At 38.5% G+C, this 21,634-nt stretch overlaps 1 protein-coding gene across 3 annotated transcripts in view; it reads right to left on the bottom strand.

Moving 5' to 3' along the window:
• DGKI (diacylglycerol kinase iota) overlaps positions 1-21,634 on the bottom strand; it is a 467,119-nt gene that overhangs the window by 31,903 nt on the left and 413,582 nt on the right. The window lies entirely within an intron of this gene.

Here is a 21,634-nt window from a genome sequence, read left to right as displayed (position 1 = left end):
AAGGATCACTAAATATATAAGTCAATAAAAATAGGACAGTCTGGGTAAAACTCTTGACTAGGTGTGGAGTTCATAGACGGCTTCCTGAAGTAGGTGAAGTTTAAGCTGATCCTTCTATGATACATAGATTAATTAACAAAGAAGGTTTGAAAAATCCTTGCAAGATGAAGGAAGGATGTGAACAAAGAGATAATGGTAAGTCATAGTGTCTGAGGGAATCTGCAAAGAGCTTTGTGTTGTCACATCTGAGGTGGAGAGTAGTCTCAGGTAACATGATCCAAGGTTTCACGGGAACCACTCTAGGGAGTGAGTCTGACACCAAGATAAGGCACTTAAATTTTATTCTCCTGGTGATGAGAAGCTACTAAAGAGCTAAAAGCAAACCAGGAGAGCATATAAATGTCCTTAAGCATGTCAGTGTGAGTCTGCTTCTCCCCCTCTGGAAACAGTTAAGTTCCCACTCTTCGTTCCTTTTCTCCCCATAGCCAACACTACAGCCTCTTTCAACTTCTACCCCATATCATTCACAAGCATTGTTATTTATGTTTATTGGTTTCCAACAGCCTCCCAGTTTGAAGTCCCCTTGAATAGGTAGAAGATCATATGACAGAATCATAACCACGAATAATTTCCAATTGTACTGGATGTGGAAAGCATGAATATTTATTTTAAGTCAAGCAATACACCCAAGGGTAGCTATTATGCAAACATTATTAGAAACAAGGCTCACTTCTCTCTCCTGATTAACGTCCTTCCCTATGAACACTGTTGTTGAAGATTTCTTCCACATAAAAAGAGCCTGAATCTATTATTATTCAACTCCAGATAATAACCTTCTGAAGGACTGAGCTTAAAAACAAATAACGAGTTGTTGTGATTACAATATTATTCTTCATAGTTTCTTGAGCTCTGAGCTTGTCTTCTTGCCTTTCTCAAAACTCCTTCATACTAAGGAAACAATGCTCCAAAATTCAAAGAAGCAGGGAAAGTCAAGTTGCTAATGGACATAAAAGTTGTTAAGTATGTGAATAATAAGTTTCCTGGAAAATTAAATCACAGAAATTTATGAAGACAGGAATGTAAGGGGATAGGGAAATGAGAAATTTTTCATTTTTACAGGTTAGAAGTTGAATCATTACTTCATAGGAAATGGTTTATTTTTCCTTCTATGCTGTACCTTCAAATAAATTGTTGTTCAGTACACATACGAAGACAGAAAGCTGGGACTAAGAAGTCAAGACTTTCAGGAAGGAACTGCCATCTTCCTTCTCACAGCCTCTCTTAAGCCTGGGCTCCCAAGAGTCTGGATATGCTCAGACATCCATGTGCAGAAGGAAGAGATGGCTTCTATCATGTGGAATCAGGAAAGGGAGAAGACAGCTGCTGTGATTTGAATGTTTGTATCCCTCCAAAATTCACGTTGAAACTTAATCCCCAGTGTGGTATTAAGAGGCGGGGCCTTTTAGGAAGTGATTAAGTCACGAAGACTTCACCCTTATGAAGGAAATCAACGTCCTTCTAAAAGAGCCTTGAGAGAGTTGCCTGGACTTTCTCTCTCTTCCACCATGTGAGGACACAGTCTTCATTTCTATTCGCTTTCCCATTATGCGAGGATGCAGCAAGAGCTTGCCATCTTTGAAACAGAGCAATTTGCTAGCACCTTGATCTTGGTCTTCCCAGAATCCACAACCATGAGAAATAAATTTCTATTATTTATACATGATCCAGTCTAAGATATTTTGTCCTAGCAGCAGGAACAGTCTAAGATCCCCACCTGTTCCCACCATGCCAGGCCCCGTTTGAGGCAGTAAGAAGGCAGCAATGTATAACACAAAACGTCATCATGGAGTTACATTTTTGGCAAGAAGTACAAAACAAAATCCAGCTTATTATTAGGAAGGGATATGCCATAATTGAGTCTACATTCAGACTTCCTGTGTTTAAGTCCTGTGAGTGCCACTAACTGCTATGACCTTGGGCAAGTTAGTTTACCAAGCTCCAGTTCTATCAGTGGAAAAATAAAAAAGCAGTTCTTTTGAGGCTCTGTCTTGCAAATAAGCTCAAGGTACAGAGAACCTAATCATTAATGTACCTGGACATCTGCCGAGAGCAGCAGGGAGAACTGATGTTTTTAGCCCCATCACACAGAAAAAGAATTATTTTAGACTAAGGTAGAATTTGGCATATGACTACTTCTGAAGGGATGGCTTAAGGTTGTAATTATTGCTGTGCAGAAGAAAATACTGGGGAATAAAAAGTATACAGAACTTGCCAAAGCCATATATATATTTGTGATTCTCAATAAAGCAACTGAAATAACTACATCGTTACATACAAAATAGAATCACAACTCTGGGGGTGCAGCCCAGTGGTACAGCATTTGACTACAAAATAGAATCACAACTCTGAGCACTTACGTCTGTTTTTTAAAAGTTTAATCTTTCATATTCAGTTATTTTTTAGTTTTAAAAAATAATGTCCTATTACCAAATTGTTGCCTGTCCATAGTAGCAGTCATCTAACTCTTTTTTTCCAAAATTATAGAAGAAAAAAATAAAAGCAAATATAAAAACTGCTAAACAAAGAACGGCTTGTAGAGTTGTAGGGAAAAACATCAGTTGATTCATTGAGAATCATAAATATATCTAGCTTTGCCAAGTTCTGTGAACTTTTACTTCTAAATATTTTCATGTGCAAAGCAAGAGTCATGACCCTCAATTCTTTCTTGAGGAGTAATAACACTCTACTTTCTAGAGCTGTATTTGGTCTTAGTCTAACCTTTCATTTCATAGATGAGGAAAGTAGGGCTTGAGATCTGAACTGACCTTTGCAGGATCACACAGATTAGTCAGCAATCCAGCTGAGAGATAAAGGACTCTTGTTTCATTTACTTGCTGCCTCCCTTCCCCAAGTCTGAGTTTCTTCCACTATACAATGCTGTTTCTCCTTTGTTTAACTTGGAGCAGGACAGCCAAAAATGAAAATAAATAACCCCCGGAAAAAGTTGCATGAATGCATGACATACAAAATGAAGGTAAAGTAAATTTACAGTTTTAAGTCCCAACTTTTTGTGTGTGCCAGCAGAGACACAATCCATGGCAAATGTGACACAAATAATTCTCCATCTTATCATGACTGAAGTCTTCATAGTTTGCCTTTATTCAATCCGTTACTTCTTGCGTGGCTACCAGATAGCTTATACCATAGCTGCCTAATAGCTCACTCTCTGAGATACATATTTCTGCATAGACTTTCCTGTATTTACATTATCAGAAACATTCTGTCCAATTTTTCTACTTTGTGAGCAGCCAGCCATGATACATGAGCAACAAACTGTGAAGGCTTAGTTCACACACAAAAAAATGAAATTTAGTATAATCGTTAAACATAGGAAAGGTAATCTAACACACATTTGCTGGTATGGATGACCACTGTGAATTATGCTAATGAGGCATAAATGGAAGCAGCTCAAGAAAAATGACTGTAATTAATATTATTTTACATAGGCATACTGAATAAGTCCAAGATAAGGTGAGAAAAAGAAGGAATTATATACATATGTAAAGACCTCTGTATTTTCATCTAGTCCTAGAAGACCTTCTCACAATCAGTAAAAACATATGTGACAAATTATTTGTTATAATAAAAGTTAAAATACTGAAGGTTTTTAACATATTAGAACAGATTTAAGATTATTCTTCTAATGAAATGCAATTCTGTATCAACTATTATTGTAAAGGTAGACTGAGGCTGGAGCCGAACCGGGAACGAAGACACACGGCAAATGGCAGTGAGAATAGCCTTTATTAGGGCTTGCGGGCGAGGTTCCTCGGTCCAAAGGCATGGGCCGAGGAAGTCACGCTGAGGGAGGAGGGTAGGGGCTTCTTATAGCCTGAGAGGTAGGGAAGCTGGTTGTGCAAACAGGGCCGGGGGGGTCTTGAAACTACTAGGGCAGGAGTTGAGTAAGGGTCATGAGGAAGGGGTCTTTGGAAACTGTCAACCGAAACTGCTGTTTACGAACTTGTGGAATGCAGGTGAGCTGCAGGTCATGGGGGAGTGTGGTTGCCCAGCCGGAACCTCTGACGTATGCAAGTCTGCGGGTGTGTACAAGGGTGAAGGGAGTCTTTAACAAAAGGCCTGCTACGCCGGGTAACGCCGCCATGTTGGGCCTAGATTCCTGCCTAACAATTATTGCATAGCAAAATATATGGCTTAAAACCCAATTATTTCTTTTGCTCAAAAATCTGTATTTGGGGCAGGGTTCTGTAGAGACAGTTTGTCTTTGTTATACCTGGCAGCAGTTGGAGCTGCTCCACTAAGAGCTGAAAGATCCACTTTAAATATGATCAGACATATGGCTAGTAACTAGGTACTGGTATGGGCTGGGAGTCTTGGTTCCTCTCATGTGGGATTCCTGGGCTTCCTGTGTGCTGCTTGGGCTTTCTCATAAGATGGTGGCTGGGCTCCAAAAGCAACAATCCCAAGAGAGCCCAGTGATCAACTCACCTTGCCTTGGAAATCCCAAGGTATCATTCCTGCTGAAGTCCCACATTTGCCCATATGAAAGGAGAGAGAGCATAGATCCCATATTTCAATGGGAAGAGCATCAAAGTCACATTTCAAGATGAGTGTGTAGGTGGGAGAAGATGCCACGGCTATTTTTGAAAAGTACAAACTGTCACATCATACATTTGAATTGTGATGTGTTTTGAGTTGGAGGGCTGGTGTTGACTTGTCAGTGTTGGGAAAGGACTATGACCCACAGTCTTGTTACCTATGTCACTTAAGGGAATGTGTTATGCATACAATGTCATCTGGTTTATGTCATGAGTATCTTGGAAGAAAAATTTAAAAAGCTGAAAACTGCTTTTCTGGAGGAACAGCTTTTTGGAGCAGGAAGAAAAAACAAAAGCAGGGGAAAGACTAAGAAGACAACCAGTGCTTGTTGGATTGACTTAAAAAGTCTGTCTTAGATAAGTCTGTCCCTAATCTCTCACTAATAATCAGATGTGTTCAGTCACAGTGGCTCACACCTGTAATCCCAACACTTTGGGAGACCGAGGCGGGTGGATCACCTGCGGTCAGGAGATTGAGACCAGCCTGGCCAACGTGGTACAACCCAGTCTCTGCTAAAAGTACAAAAATTAGCCAGGTGTGATGGCAGGCGCCTGTAGTCTCAGCTACTCATAAGGATGAGACAGGAGAATCGCTTCAACCCGGAAGGCGGAGGTTGCAGTGAGCCAAGATCGTGCCACTGCACTCTAGCCTGAGTGAGAGAGGGAGACTCTGGCTCAATAAAAAAGAAAAAGAAAATCAGATGTGAGAGAAGAGACTCTCTCAATCTCCTCCCCTTTTTCCTCCTTCAAACACTCACTGAATTCTAGATTTATACCCCTCACACTCCATCTACCAGCTTCTCCTCCATTGCTGAAACACGGTGCAGAGCACACATCTCACATGGCTACCTTCTCATCATCCCTGGGATTAATCTATCAGTGGCATCAAAAGGCCATTAAATACTACAGTGGCCTTATAGTCAAACACCACCTGTGCCAAATCCATCTTAGAGTGTGTAACCATAGATAGGAGACAAAAATAGGTTTTGTTTCTCTCTAATGACAGAATTAATCCCCCAATTCAATTAATTCCTGCTAATTAAATGCATGAATATATATTGGCTCTTTCCATCTGCTGTGGCAATCCTTTTAAAGCTCCTATTAGCATGGAAGAGATTTCTGTTTGGAGAAAAAACAAACAACCTCCATCTAGTGTTCCCTCCTGACAGAAAACCTCTACCTTGCTGCCAGAGGACCAGGATGTGCTCCCTTCAAAAGCAGTCCGTTCCACTTCCTTTATTCACCGCTGGAAATGGCTATAAACAGCATAGGGACCAGATGTCTCCCCAAAGCATCCCATTTGCTTATCTATTGTTGTGAAATTGTTTAACTGTTTCACATGTCTACGTTCCACTTCTGTAATTAAGTCATAAGCATGAGGACATTATTTTCTCTTTGTTTTAGCCATACTATATCTTTCACTGAAATCTCTATGGGACAGAAAATACATGAAGTGCTTAATAAATAGTTGGTTGATCCTTTTGACCTGGTGATTCAGCTGGATATCATTTCAATACACTTTAAACTCTGGATTGAGGAATACACTTTGGAGCAGGAAGAAAAAGTGTATTATCCAATACACTTTAAACTCTGGATTCCACCTTTTAGGGAGTGGAAGAAAGCTCACTTTACTGGCCCCTGCTATATACCTTGCAATCAATTTTGGAGTCACAAATATCTTCAGATCTCTTTGTAAACCTCATGGTGCTTATTAGATGCATCTAGTAAACACAGCAAAACACCACTGCAACTATCTCATGAGATCAGAAATGTTTATGAGTCAAATCAGAGCTGTATATTAGCAATGATACTTGTTACTTCCTAGAACATGGATAGTAACCCTTAAATAAGTGTTAAAGCAAACTTCATGGATGAATTAATTTGCTTTGAGCACTGGGTTACTGAAAACAAGCTCATGGGTTACAGGCCCAATGGGCTCACACTCTTCCAGAATCACAGCATGTCACTTTCAGCCTGCTGTGTAACATACATGCCACCAGTCACAAAGGACCAGCAACGGGTCTTAAAATACCTTCTGGAAAATCTCTATAACTCAGTATCAATTTTTCTCTAGCAATAAATTAATATAATTACCTTTGGATGTAATGGGAAAACAAATTTTTTATGTAGTACCACCATCTAAAGTAATATACAGCTATTCCCTTAAAACTAGAAAAATATAACTTCATTTTTAATATCCATATTGTAGAATCCTATTAACTATTTTGTTAGGTAAATATTAAGCTTGCAAAAAATCCAGGGAGGAGTTTTCATATTTGTAAAGCATTTTCTTTTCTTGCTTTTTTTTTTTTTTTTTTTTGAGACGGAGTCTCACTCTGTCGCCGGGGCTGGAGTGCAGAGGCCGGATCTCAGCTCACTGCAAGCTCCGCCTCCCGGGTTCACACCATTCTCCTGCCTCAGCCTCCCGAGTAGCTGGGACTACAGGCGCCCGCCACCTCGCCCGGCTAGTTTTTTTTTTTTTTTTTTTTTTTTTTTTTTGTATTTTTTAGTAGAGATGGGGTTTCACAGTGTTAGCCAGGATGGTCTCAATCTCCTGACCTCGTGATCCGCCCGTCTCGGCCTCCCAAAGTGCTGGGATTACAGGCTTGAGCCACCGCGCCCGGCCTGCTTTTTTTTGTTTTTAAGACGGAGTCTGGCTCTGTCACCCAGGCTGGAGTGCAGTGGGGCCATCTTGGCTCACTGCAAGCTCTGCCTCCCGCGTTCTCGCCATTCTCCTGCCTCAGCCTCCTGAGTAGCTGGGACTACAGGCACCCGCCACAATGCCCAGCTAATTTTTTTGTATTTTGAGTAGAGATGGGGTTTCACCGTGTTAGCCAGGATGGTCTCAATCTCCTGACCTCGTGATCTGCCGGCCTTGGTCTCCCAAAGTGCTGGGATTACAGGCATGAGCCACCGCACCCAGCCTTGTAAAGCATTTTCATCTTGAACCTAAAATAATTACAATACACAGTAACAGTATTTCCCCCTTCTTAACATTTGAATGAAATAATATGTGTGTTGGAAACTGATGTAGCAATGCAAGAGATCTTTTTTTAATAAGTTCTAGTACTCTGAAGGTCCTTCATCCCTATAATGTTGAGAGAGTTTAGATTGTCTAGCTTTGTTTAATTTTACTTTCCTGGCATTTGGATGAGAAAGTTGTAATCTTGAGAGAGTAACAGAAATGGAAGCACTAATAAAGTCCTTATTATCCCCACAGATGAGAGGAAGGTGCCACGTAAAAGAGAACTGCTGCTGGCCTGTAGCTCTGGTGACTTTTACAGAGAAGCACAGAGAGAACTTCAGGCCTTGGCTTTACCCCTTCAACATCAGGCAGGCATTCTTCCTGCAATCAGGGTCCCTAAATCCACTGGATGTGTTTTAGCAGTGTCCTTCAAGGCCTCTGAAAGGAACTGAGGGTCAACAAGTGTACTCATGTTTCACCCAGTGATATCTGTAAGCAGGTCTGATGTGGCCTAAGAGTAATGGATGGTTCCTGGTTTTAACCAAACATCAAGACTGCTTGGAAAATGGTGTTTAAGGTCAGAAGTCAAGTACAGTTGAGTACGTACTAGAGCTCAAAAAGATTATAAGCTTATGAGTCATCCAGTCATTAGGATGCACATTACATTTCTTCTTAGTGCCTAGCAGCAAACTGACCACTCTGTAAGATAAAGGCCTTTTAAACCAAAAAGAAGAATAGCTAAACACCCCTCACTGGAACAAAAGTAAAGTTGGGAAGGAGTTAATTTAGCAAAGGTCATGTTCAGGGACATACCAGCAAAATGCACATATGGCAAAAGTGTACAATTAAAAAATAAATAAAATGTAAAGAGCATACCCTCACTTATTATTGTAAATACAGATTATTTGCATTATTTATTTATTAATCTTTTTATTATACTTTAAGTTCTGGGATACATGAGCAGAATGTGCAGGTTTGTTACATAGGTATACACTTGCCACGATGGTTTGCTGCACCCACTAACCCATCAACTACATTAGGTATTTCTCCTAATGCTATCCCTCCCCTAGACCCACTTCTACGAGGTTATAATAAAACACTAATTTTGAATCTTCCCCCATATAAGAATATGACAGATATTACTTGGAAGAATATAAAAATTAAGCATTTTATTTCAGAAAAGTAAAAATAAATCTTAACTTTCACTATATCATGCTAATGATCAAGCAACATCACACCTTAGAAGAATTCTTATATAAATGGTTACTTCTGAAGCATGCTAAGACATAAAATATTAATTTGAGATAGAATAGGCTTCAGTGTATCAGTAAGTCTTCAATTTTATTTATTAAAGATCAGATTGTTATTGTCCAGTTGATGAGAAGGGAAATGAAATCAAGACTAAACCTTCATTCTTCATGGGAATTCTTATAGTCTTAAGAAAAAAAAGAATATCTAGAAACTTAATACATGTATACTTACACATCCAAACGGAGTCCCTGATTGCTAAAGAAATAGAGTGATGTAGAGAATGATTTCCTAGAGAAGGTAAAAGAAATTTTCCAAAAAGGAAGATTTGCATTGGCAGAAAAGCTGGGGGTAGAGATTTCTATAGAGAACATGCAGCTTAGCAGAATGAAGAGAGACATAAGAAGCACTTCCATTTGATAACAGGGACCTCTGAAATAGTGTCAGGGAGGAGTGTGTCAGGAAAATCGTGAAAACGAGATGGCTGAGAGAACCCCATGCAGGACTCAGAGGGTAGTGCGAGGCCAAAGACTCTCCCTTCTCTCCCCTACCTCCCACCCCTATAACATCAACAAAAATCACTCGGAGACTTCATTCAGACTATATCCTCACACAAGTCTGCCACCCTCTCCCCCAAAGAGAACTAGGAGTTTAAATATATAGCAGAAAGACAGCTGGGAAATCAGATGCTTGAAGAATGGCTTTGGGTAGACCATGCTTTCTGAGAATGGGAAAAAGCCCACAGGATAGCTAAGGAAGATAGGGTGACTAGAGAGGCACACGGTCAGAGAAACAAAGCAAACAGTTAACAGTTAACAGAAATAGCCATGGTTTAAATGACTTTCTTGCAGTCTTATAAAATACCTCTTTTTTTTTTTTTCCTCAATGGCTGAAACAATTGTCTTCACTAGTGAGGGTGACAGGATGGAAATATCATCAGACAAGGAAAACTGAGTGGATTCTGGAAGATTTCAAATTCCCTTTTCAATAATCATTGGGACTTTGCATTGTCAGGAGAAAAGCTGGAACCTGCATTATTAAATAACATTTTGTCCCCTTGCCAAAGAATGTGGAAGCTGCCTGCCTGCAGTATTTATACACTTCAAAAGTGGATTTTAGTGTTTTTCAAAAAGCGGGTCTGTGGCAAGGTGTAGCAATAGAAACCCCATTTGTCATCCCAAACAAAAACAATCTACTGGAATTCATAAGCAGAAATCCCTACAGGAACTCCTTAGACAGCAGGGCACAGGTATCTCCAAAATACTTTCCAAAAATGAAAGGTGGCGTTTTTCATTTTTCCTCCTGTGCTTCATTGCTCAGTGTTCTCTCCTGGCTCAGAAGCCTGTAAGAGTCGGGAGCAGAAGAGGCCTTAGAAGGCAGCCAAGCTCAGCCGGCTCCAGGGAGAAACCCAGGCCTGATGCAAGCAACTCCAAACCACGGCTTTTGCAATTGCCAACCCTACCACCCATGTTAAAGTGACAATTACTCAGAATGATACAAGTTGATACGGTTTGGATCTGTGTCCCCACCTAACCTCATGCTGAATTGTAATCCCCAGTCTTGGAGGTGGGGTCTGATGGGAGGTGATTGGATCATGGGTGTGGATCTCCCCCTCGGTGTTCTCATGATAGTGAGTGAATTTTCACGAGATCTGGTTGTTTAAAAGTATGTGGCACCTCCCCCTCTGTTTTCTCTTCCTCCTGCTCCAGCCACGTAGGATGTGCCTGCTTCCCCTTTGCCTTCCGCCATGATTGTAACTTTCCTGAGGCCTCCCCATCCATGCGTCGTGTATAGCCTGTGGAACCATGAGCCAACAAAACCTCTTTTCTTTATAAATTACCCCGTCTCAAGTAATTCTTTATAGCAGCGTGAGAATAGATGAACTAATACACAAGCCATTCTGTGTCCATTGGGCTGTACCCTGCAGGAAATGTGTATTTCAAGTAATCCTAGAGAACAATAGGCTTTAATCATCCCAAAAGCCAACGCAAAGGAGACATATAAGGTCTATTTATAAAAAAATCTATATGCCCATTTTGGCTCTCTGACATTGATGGTTACTCTCACTCTCTCTTGCACATTTCCTCTCTTCCTGTCTCTTTCTTTTGTTAATGTCTGTAAGCAAACTGTGTGCTAGGTCTTTGCCTATATTATCTAATTTAATCCTCACAATAAGCCTATTAGACATGTACTCTTATTATTATCATCCTTGTTTTCAGGATGAAGAAATTGAAGTTTAATGACATTAAGTAATTTGCTCAAGACCACATGGCTAATATGGAATAAAACCAGCATGTAGACCCAGGATGTGAAATATTTATGAGATGTGAGAAAGCCCGTCTCTTTAGCAGGGTGCTATATTGCCGGCTTATCTGGTTGTATAGACTGTCATACCATACTACGGGGTCATTAGGTAGTAATACCAGGTCCTTCCTTCCCAGTATTTCCCTGGTCAGGCCAAAGGGATGTAGTTTTAGTAGTCTCCATATCCCATACTTTTCTGGCTCTGATGAGGAAAGCTATAGAAAATCAAGTTGCTCTGCTAGGTAAAGGAGAGGCTTCAGCAATGAACTTCTCATAAGTATTATGTGAAACTGTGCTTGCTCGGGAATGGATGTTACAGGATGCTAAGAAAGTCACATCCTAAGATTTAGGGCACCCAAAATGAACCCAGAAATTGAGGATTGACATAACGGGTCTGGCAAAACAAGGAAACATTTAGTCGACTTAATTAGCTTGTAAGATGGCTGGACTGGTGAATATTTTAACAGCTTTATCCGAGACAGTCCAGGTCTAAGCAGCTATAATTGACAGGCTGGGCGAACAAAAATGCAAACAAAAAATGCATTCAAAGTACTACAGCATACAGGTTAAAGTAACATATCTAAGACTAGCCTTCTAGGAACCAACTGAAAAAGTGACAACACATTCTAATATTTTGCAACTGGTAACGATGATAAGATATGTTTAAGGTAAGTCCATAATTCAGGGAAACCAGTCACCAGCCAGTTCTTTGCAAGAGGAGGTCACCAAAATGATAAAACAAGTTCTAGGTAGAGGAAAAGACTTTTGATTAAATGTTAGGATTTCTAGTCAAATTAAAAACAAATATAGTAACAATTATCCTCACATGAGAATTATATTACAATAACGTTCAGTGTACCAACCCAGCCCCTTGATTTCACTGGGTGTTAATATAACCCAGATCATATAATTTCATGCAGTAGAAATCATAAACACAGTAACTTTTAACAATAGGCACAATTCAATTTTCTGTTTCTGCTATCATAGAATATTACACAAAGACCAGAGTCAGAGATTTCTCAATTCCTAAATACTGTATTGACTTATCTGTGGAAATGAAACTTATGATAGCTTCATTTGTTGCCAGACACATCACCTTGGTTGATGGCCCCTTGTCATCCTTCCACTTAAAAGTAAACTAGGGGCCGGGCATGGTGGCTCACGCCTGTCATGCCAGAACTTTGGGAGGCTGAGGCGGGTGGATCACATGAGGTCAGGAGTTCGACACCAGCCTGTCCAACATGGTGAAACCTCATCTCTAGTAAAAATAGAAAAATTAGCCGGGCATGGTAGCACAGGCCTGTAATTAATTCCAGCTGCTTGGTAGGCTGAGGCAGGAGAATCACTTGAACCTGAGAGGCAAAGGTAGAAGTGAGCTGAGATCATGCCAATGCACTCCAGCTTGGGTGGCACAGTGAAACTCCATCTCAAAAGATGGGTTTTCTATAACCCCAAAAGCAATCCAACGCAATGTTGTAGGTACATTTTAATAAAGAGTATTCCCTTGGCTGGGCATGGTGGCTCACGCCTGTAATCCCAGCACTTTGGGAGGCCAAGGCAGGCGGATTGTCTGAAGTCAGGATTTGGAGACCAGGCTGACCAACATGGTGAAACCACTAAAAAGACAAAAAATTACCTGGCATGGTGGCGCATGCCTGTAATCCCAGCTACTCAGATGGCAGAAGAATGGCTTGAACTTGGGAGACGGAGGCTGCAGTGAGCCAAGATTGTGCCACTGCACTCCAGCCTGGGTGACAGAGGGAGACTTTGTCTCAAAACAAAACAAAACAACAACAAACAAAAAAAAAGAGTATTCCCTCATCTCCTCCTGCCACTTACAATCAACCTTCAAAAGACAACTAGATAATTATCACAAACAAAGCATTCCAAAAAAACCAAAACAATCAAAAGGATTATATGGTTACAATCAATAATGAGATGTAGTAAAGGGAAATGACAGATAACAGTAAGGTCAGGACACATAGAAAGCAATATAACCAGATTTTGGAAAGCCTGGGCGGGGCGGGGGGTGGGGGGGGCGGTTGTTTTGTTTTGTTTTCTTAATCAGCAGTGAATTATCTATTTTCCTAGGATTTGTGAAAGCAGGCTAACTAAGAAAAAATATGCTATCATTTTTATTTTTTTCCTTTCAAAACACAGTCTATAGGGAACACCCAGGGAGACTACCACAAAAGTCCATCTTTTCAGCACATAGTAACTGAATCTCTTTGGAAAAAGACCAGGAGTGACCTATCTGCTACAGGAGGGAACAATATTAATGAGGCTGCAATGGGATTCAAAGATCTGTAATGAAAGTTTCTGTTTGCCAACACCACATACTGCAGCAAATTTAACAGTAAGATTTGTATAGAGAGAATCAGTTCTGTGCCAGGGCACAGCACAGAATAAGGCAATGTCTCTATTCATTGAGTTTATAGTCAAATAAGAAAAGCAACATTACCCATGAGGAAAGAAAATTGGAACACACTCAAAAAAAAAAAAAAAAAGTAGGCAATAAGAAAGGAGAAATCATGGGCATTTAAGTTGTCAGGAAAATTCATCTTTGTTTATCCTTAGTATCTGTGGAGGTGGTTCCAAGACACGGAAATTAATGAGCATTGAGGTGAGACCTGAATGAAGGACAATGAAGGTGCCTGCCAGAGAGATGGTAGGAAGTGATCAAAACCTTATGGCTGAATAAAGACAAGAAAGGCGAGGTCTAGAGAGGGTCCCGCAAGCAGAGTAGAAGTAATTCTCTAAAGCTCTAAAGCAACATGAGCTAAACCAGGAGGAGAAAGAGCCTAAAAAATGAGCACTAAAACGTTCAAATCTAATTAGAAAGTCAAGGAGGATTCTATAGGAAAAATCTGATATGGGGCAAAAAAAAGGACACTTCGGCAACTTTACATTAATGATAGCCCAAAGTCATTGCAAAGTGATGTACTGTGACGGTCAATATAGTAAGTTCTTCCTAGCAATGCAATTAAAGATCTGCACATATTTCCATCTATAACATCAGTCAAGTTTACTTTTTTTTAGATGCAGTCTTGCTCTGTAGCCCAGGCTAGAGTACAGTGGCATGATCTCGGCTCTCTGCAACCTCTGCCTCCTGGGTTCAAACACTTCTCTTCCCTCAGCCTTCCAAGCAGCTGGGATTACAGGCATGTGCCACCATGTCGGACTTATTTTTGTATTTTTAGCAGAGGCGGGGTTTCACCATGTTGGCCAGGCTGGTCTCAAACTCCTGACCTCAGGTGATCCGCCTGCCTCGGCCTCCCAAAGTGCTAGGATTACAGGTGTGAGCCATGGCACCCAGCCAGTATCTAACTTTCTTAATCTTCTTTACTCATATTCATCATAGTCATAATAATTATCTTCCTACTTGTGAAAATCTCTTTAAGGGAACAGCTACCTTTTGAGAATTCTACCTTTTAAAAAAATGAGTGCTACTGACAGGAGATTGGATCCCTATTTTCTTGATTATGAAGTATGGGGCTATAAGAAGTGGATCCAAAATATATCTTTGAATTGTTTTTCTGTGTCAAGGGTTTTTCTTACTTATATGAATAAAAAATTCCCATCTTTAATAATCACTTTCTACCCAATAAAAAGGCCTCATACAATTATGCGGTCTTTAACAAACAAAATCATTATCTCCTATTACATGAGCTCAAATTTCAGCAATGCTATTGACAGGCAGTACAGAGAAATGGTTGGGAAAGGATCTGGATCCAGATCACCTGAGTTCACATCCTACTTCTACCTTTTACTCAATAGGCATGTGGCCTTGGACAAATCATTTAATCAGTTTGTACCCTAGTTTTCTCCTCTGTAAAATGAGAATAATAGTAGTATATATGAGATATTCCAGTAACTCAAGTATTATACAAAGTCTTCCAGAGATTATAAAAAGAGAAAATCCTTCCTAATTCATTTTAAGCTACAAATATCATATACATACTACATAATAGAAAGCAAAATTAAAGACTAATCACACTTACGAACATGGACATAAATATCTAAACAAAATATTAGCAAATCAAATCTAGCAATGTATAAAGGCAGTAAATATTATAACCAATTTGAGTTCTTCTCATAAATATGATATTGATTTCTATTTAAAATTCAAGTAGTAAAATGCACCATATTAACAGACCAAAGGAAAAAAAAGTCATCTCTAAAGATGAAGAAAAGAGTATTCAATAAAATTCAACATCTGTTGAATTTAACAAATTAGAGTGAAGAAAAATATCCTTACAAGAAATATCCACTAAACAAGTACTGCTACCTGCATCATGACCACCTGGCAGTGAACTTCTTACTTAATTGTGACTTCTGGATGCATCCACTTTGAATTCAGGAAACAGTTAATGATGCTATCTCTATTACTAGTCAATACTGCACTGAAGGTTTTAACCAGTGCAGAAAGTGCCAGAAATATGTATACAAAGCATAATGATTGGAAAGGACAAAACAAAATTCTTTGTAGATGAGATTGCCTATATAGAATTCTCTTCCCACAAAAACACCCTTGAGATAAAATTTGTGAATTTAAAACTTTTAGCAGGAATATTGATAAAGAAACAAGATTTTAAAATTCAACTGCATTTCAATATGCCAGCAAAGACCACTTAGAAAATATAATTTTAAAAATACAACATACAAATTGTCACTAAAAATATAAAGTACCTAGGAATATATTTAACACAAAAATGACTAAACCATTCATGAAGGAAATTATAAAACTCTATTCATAGCCATTTTAAAAAGCCAATTAAATGTAAAGAGATGTAGCTTGGAATAAATAGAAAGATGCACTATCATAAAAATATAAATTTTCTTTATACTAATTTATAGATTCATGCAATTTTCATAAAAATTTCAACACAAAACTTGATAAACTAATTTTATAATTCATATGAAACAGGAAAAAATTATAAACCAAGTCACTCCTGAAGAACAAATTATAGGATATATCCTCCAACAGATACCAGAACTCATACCAAAGTTATAACAACCAAAACAATAGTACAGGGATAGATATATTCATCAATATAACAGAAAATAGAACCTGGAGACTCACATTTACAGGGAGACAACAGGCTTTGCAAGTTAGTGCAGAAAGTAAGTGATAATGAAATAGCTGGTTATGTATATGAACACAATCAAAATAAAATTTGACCTTTACCTCTTACCAAACCACAAAAATCAATTCCAAGTTATTAAATATGAAAGAAAGCTCTAAAAATTTTATGAGATAATATCTTTATGATTATACTTTGAAAGATTTCTTTTAAAAATACCAAAGGCATAAACCATAGAAAAACAATAATTTTACTACAGTAAAATAAAGAATATCCATCAATTCATCAGATGACATCAAAAAGAGCTCAAACAGATAAACCACAAACTGGACAAAATTGGCAACACATATAGGCAACAAAACAATTTTTACCTAGAATACATAAAAAAGTTCATAAATCATTAAGAACACAACCAACCATGTGGGGAAGAGTGAGTAAAAGAAATAAAAAGACCTTTCATAGAAGAGTAAACACAAATGTCCTATATGAAAAGATGTTTGATCTCATATGTAATCATTGATTACAAATTAGATGACATTTCATACTTTCACAAGACTAGCAAACATTTTTAAATTAGTTAATTTCAAGTGTGGGTTAGGATGTAGATCAATGGGAACTCTTATCCACCGAAGTTGGGAGTGTATATTAAAATGATCACTTTGCAAAACAATTTGTTATAATGCTATAAGTTAAATATGTTTATAATCTACCACTTAACTTAAGCTATTCCCAGGCTTAAGCACATGTATAACAGAAAGAGCTACAAAGAAGAGAATGTTCATAGTGATATTGTTTGCAATAGCAAAACAAAAACAAAACCCCAAGAAACCTGTTATTTATGTAAATATTCATTAGCAGATTGGATATATAAATTGTTATATATTCATACAATAGAGTAGTATACAACATGAACTATTGATGAAACGCATATGGCACTCATCCATAAGGATGAATCACAAAAAAATATTCTTTCGAATAAAAGAAATCACAACATGAGTCAATTTGTACAAATTCAAAATATGTAAAACTATATATACACACACATATACACACATATGGGAATACATATATGAGTTATATATCCACATATACATTCATATGTAAGATACACATACATGTAGTAAAACAATAAGAAGAAACAAGCACACAATTAACAAAAAGGCAGAATAGTAGCTATTTCTAAAGGAGAAGGAAGGGGACATAATTAGGAAAGCAAATGACATGAAGCTCCCAAATTCCTACAAATGTTTTACTTCTTAGTCTGAGGGCCAAGTACACAGTAGTTCCTTTTGCTTATTATTTAAACTGAGCAGATAATATTTTATATATTTTATGAATAGTATCTATTTCAGTAATATACATGAAAGAAAAGTGAATGATGAGGTATAGCCATTGATGCCTCAAAGAGTTTGGGCCACGTCACAGTGTGTTTCATTGCATAACTATATTAATCCATTCTCATGCTGCTATTAAAGACATACTTGAGACTGCATAATTTATAAAGGAAAGAGGTTTAATGGACTCACAGTTCCACATGGCCAGGGAGGCCTCACAATCATGGCAGAAAATGAAGGAAGAACAAAGGGACGTCTTACATGGTGGCAGGCAAGAGAGAGCTTGTGCAGGGGAACTCCCATTTACAAAACCATCAGATCTCATGAGACTTATTCACTATCACAAAAACAGTATGGGGGAACTGCCCCACGATTCAATTATCTCCACCTGGCCCCATCCTTGACACATGGGGATTACTACAATTCAAGATGAAATCTGGGTGGGGACACAGCCAAACTATATCAGTAACCTACTGCCAAGGACAGCCGACTCCAAGCCTGACAGTGGATTCATTCTTGAACACTTTCCACTGGCGATTGTGGTTGTGACAATTTTATTTCCAGATAGCCATTACTGTAATTCATGTTCACTATGTTACTGTTGCAACAAAAAAAAGCTGCCCTAGAATGTGACAGCCATAGTTGACAACTGGTCTAGGAGGTAGGACAGGAGAAGGATGCCTGCCTCAGACGTTCCAGTGGGGCATGCAGCAGATTGTGGGCAGTTTCTTTTGAAAGGCAACTAATGCCTTTTATTTTGTAAATGAACAGACATTAGTTGGAAGATGACCTGCCCTGAGTGTGCTGGCACAGGTAGCAGCAGTAAGGGCAGCATTCCAAGGAGTCTGTAAAATAAGCAGGCTAAGTGACAGAACAGAAGATGAGTTCTCAGAGCCAGGGAAGCAGCCTGGGCCCAGGAGATGGCTCCAGGAGCAATTTAAATGATGAAGTGATAGGCATTCAATACAGGGGAAACGCAGAGGATAGTGCAATCAATCACTGCCAAGCTTATCTTCTGACAAGGAGTGGGGCTCCAGCTTCCAGATGTAGCATTAAAACATAATGTTCCCACCGGGGTTTAGCATGGCAGGTTTCCCTGAAACTTCAGTGTCACTCAGTTAACTAATTATGAGAAAATGTGACATTGGTATTTACTTTTTCTACAGGGACAAATCATTCCCAGCAGGAGGGACAAGTTGTTATTTTTGTTCTGCTTTGTTTTGTCATTAAAAAGAAATTAACTTACACAGTAGTAAATATACTCTTGTTGGAGGGGCGGGGGGAAGAATTATCTCCATAGTTCTCTCCATTCAATCATGTCTTTGGTTTTCCAGGGACATGGCGGATAAAAGAGAGTTAAGAGTTTGGTTGTTAGAATTGGGTCTGAAAATTAACTCTCTCACCTACTAGCTATGTGACCTTAAGCAAGTTATTTAAGTACTCGGAGCCTGCTTTTGTAGCTGTGGAACTGGGGGTGATGCATCGACTACAGAGTGTTATTTGTGAAAGATGAAAGGACATACGCGAGCACAGTGCTTCTGCATAATAAGCACTCGATACAATTTAGCCTTTATTCTTAGTGACCCTGATGTGCTATTATATAAATATAGAAACAGTTTATGTGTCATTTAGACCTTGTGTTGCCAATTCTATATGACCACACATCTAATCATCAACTGAGCCTTTACTCTGGCACTATAAGCTACATGGTGTATTAAACATTTTACTCCTCCTCATCTCGATGTAATAAAAGGTTTCCAGAGAAAATTTAACGGAAATGAAAAAAAAGGTTATGCTCTCCCATCCTCTTTTAACTTTTCAAGGGCGGGACGTAATCCTGAGCAAACATCACAGATAAACCTGTGCTTCCTCTTCTACTGCCTGAATGCTAGAGAATAATACTATGTTTCGGGTGCTTTTAACAAATCAGAAAGTGATTTAACAAATGATTTCTCAACTGAACTTGATACAATCCCATGAGGTACACAGTTTCTGATCAGCCCCATCTTACAGACAAGGAAAGCAAAACAAACAAGATAAGGTCAATGACAAAGCCACTGTATTCAAGCTCTCTATGCAAGAGGACCATGGGAATGAAAAACACCAGGGTTACTGGACATGGCAAAATTAGATTTTTTCAAGAATAAGTTCTTGTCTTAGAGCCAAGGTGACCAGTTATTACAGAGGGAGGACTAGTTGAGGAAAGCAAACAAAATAGAAAATCAAGAGACATAGGTTTTATATTCCAATTTCATAATCCATTTGCCCAACACGCCTTAAATTTTCTACCAATAAATTTGAGAAAGAAAAATTGCTACTTCTCACCTCTCTTACAAGTATATTGCAATGCCATTATTGTGTACAAATAATATGTAAGATTGATGCTATGACATTCAAGGGGTTTTATATTAGCCATAGTACATATGAGCTCTTAAAAATGTATAAACAGAAGGAAACACATTTTGAGTGGTAGATAGAAAATTCTGGCAATAAAGAAAAAAGATTTTTTTTCAAGAATATATGGGCTAGAAAATGATGAACAATTACATAAGATTAGGTAAATCATCACTATAATTTTGCATTATGTACCTGAACTATTTTTGGAAGTCACAGAAACAAACTAAGAGGTATGAACATGTAATAATTTTTGAAGCCATGAAATTATAATGGCCCTGTAATATCAATAATGTTTCTTCAACTAATCACATATAAGGTTCTTAAAATAATCAATTCTGAAGTGCTCTTAATCTTCCAAGCAAGTCTTTCTGGCAGTAGTCACCCTTTAGGACTTCAAAGGACCCTGACATATGCCCCCTATTATTTCATAACCACTTAAGAAGTCTTAGTGGATTATCAAATTATAATTCACAAGTTTCCCTCAGCCACCATTTTTGTCTGAATGGGGAATAAATTCTTATAGACAGGAAGGCAAAGACAACCAAAAATCATTAAAGGGAATCCTAGTTCAAAATAAAAACCAAACACAAGCTTCTAGTTTATAATGGGAACATGGAAGCCCAAGGGCCTACATAAATGTGCAAACACCTAGTAATACCAGCAGCAGTCAGCAAAATAGCACATAATAGCAGGTTGCCATTAGGTGATCGACTGCCTAATTCTGACTTAACGGGCTTGAACATAATTTTCCCTATGATTCTTCAGAAAGAATAATACAACTTCGTTCCAGTATTCAGTCAGATTTCACAATGCAGCAGTAGAAGAGGCTAGCCTAAAACTCCTTCTCCCTTTTCTTAATTCATTCATTTAATAAACTTTTTCATTGTTTGCTATTCGTTGGAAACTATATCAAAGAACTCACAGTCGAATAGGGAAAACAGGTAAATAAAGCATGAAATTTGTGCATTAAGCCCTAGAATGTAGAAAAATATTTGGCACAATGATAAGCAGATCAGCAAGCCCTCACAGAGGATGAGGTAAGGTGTGTAGAAACTGTCTATGTGGCAAAAGAAGTAGCCTCCTGTCAGAGAGAACAGTATGGATAAAAGCAGGGAGATGCGGAAAAGATGGTGAGCTCCAGAAATTAGATGTAGAATTAGATGTAGTGTCACATGGCTGGAAAACAGATCATGGGTAGAAGGGAAAAGATGGTAAATGAAGCAATAAGCTGTGGAGGAAGACAAATATTCCATTATTTAGTGCTTGCTAGTCCATGTTAAAATACAATATTGAAAAGCTGAACACAATTATTGGTTGGCTGGAAAGACTTCATTCTAAAGGCAATAGGAGTAGATTTTTACTATAGAGCAATCATTTTGGTGCCAGCCAGGTATACAGTGATCTAGGGAAAAGAAATCTAGAGGTATGGATACCAATTATGAGAGAATTTCCAAAGTCCAAGTAAGATACAAAGGGGCCCCAAACCAAAGTTCCATATAGCATATTTGTAAAACAACTATATAGCACAACTGACTCATTGTAGCCACTTAACATTTTTGTGACTGATTGGATAAATGAACAATTCCAAAGATGAGATGGAACAAAATAAGATATTTTCTCTTTTGAGTGAAATAGCTGTATCTTAAAATGCAACCAATTCATCTCAACTGGATAACAACAAATACC

The sequence above is a fragment of the Rhinopithecus roxellana genome, chromosome 6 (assembly GCF_007565055.1).
Source record: "Rhinopithecus roxellana isolate Shanxi Qingling chromosome 6, ASM756505v1, whole genome shotgun sequence".
Classification (NCBI taxonomy): Eukaryota; Metazoa; Chordata; class Mammalia; order Primates; family Cercopithecidae; genus Rhinopithecus; species Rhinopithecus roxellana.
Note: the sequence above shows the minus strand (reverse complement) of the source record. Positions and strands in the feature narration are given on the sequence as shown.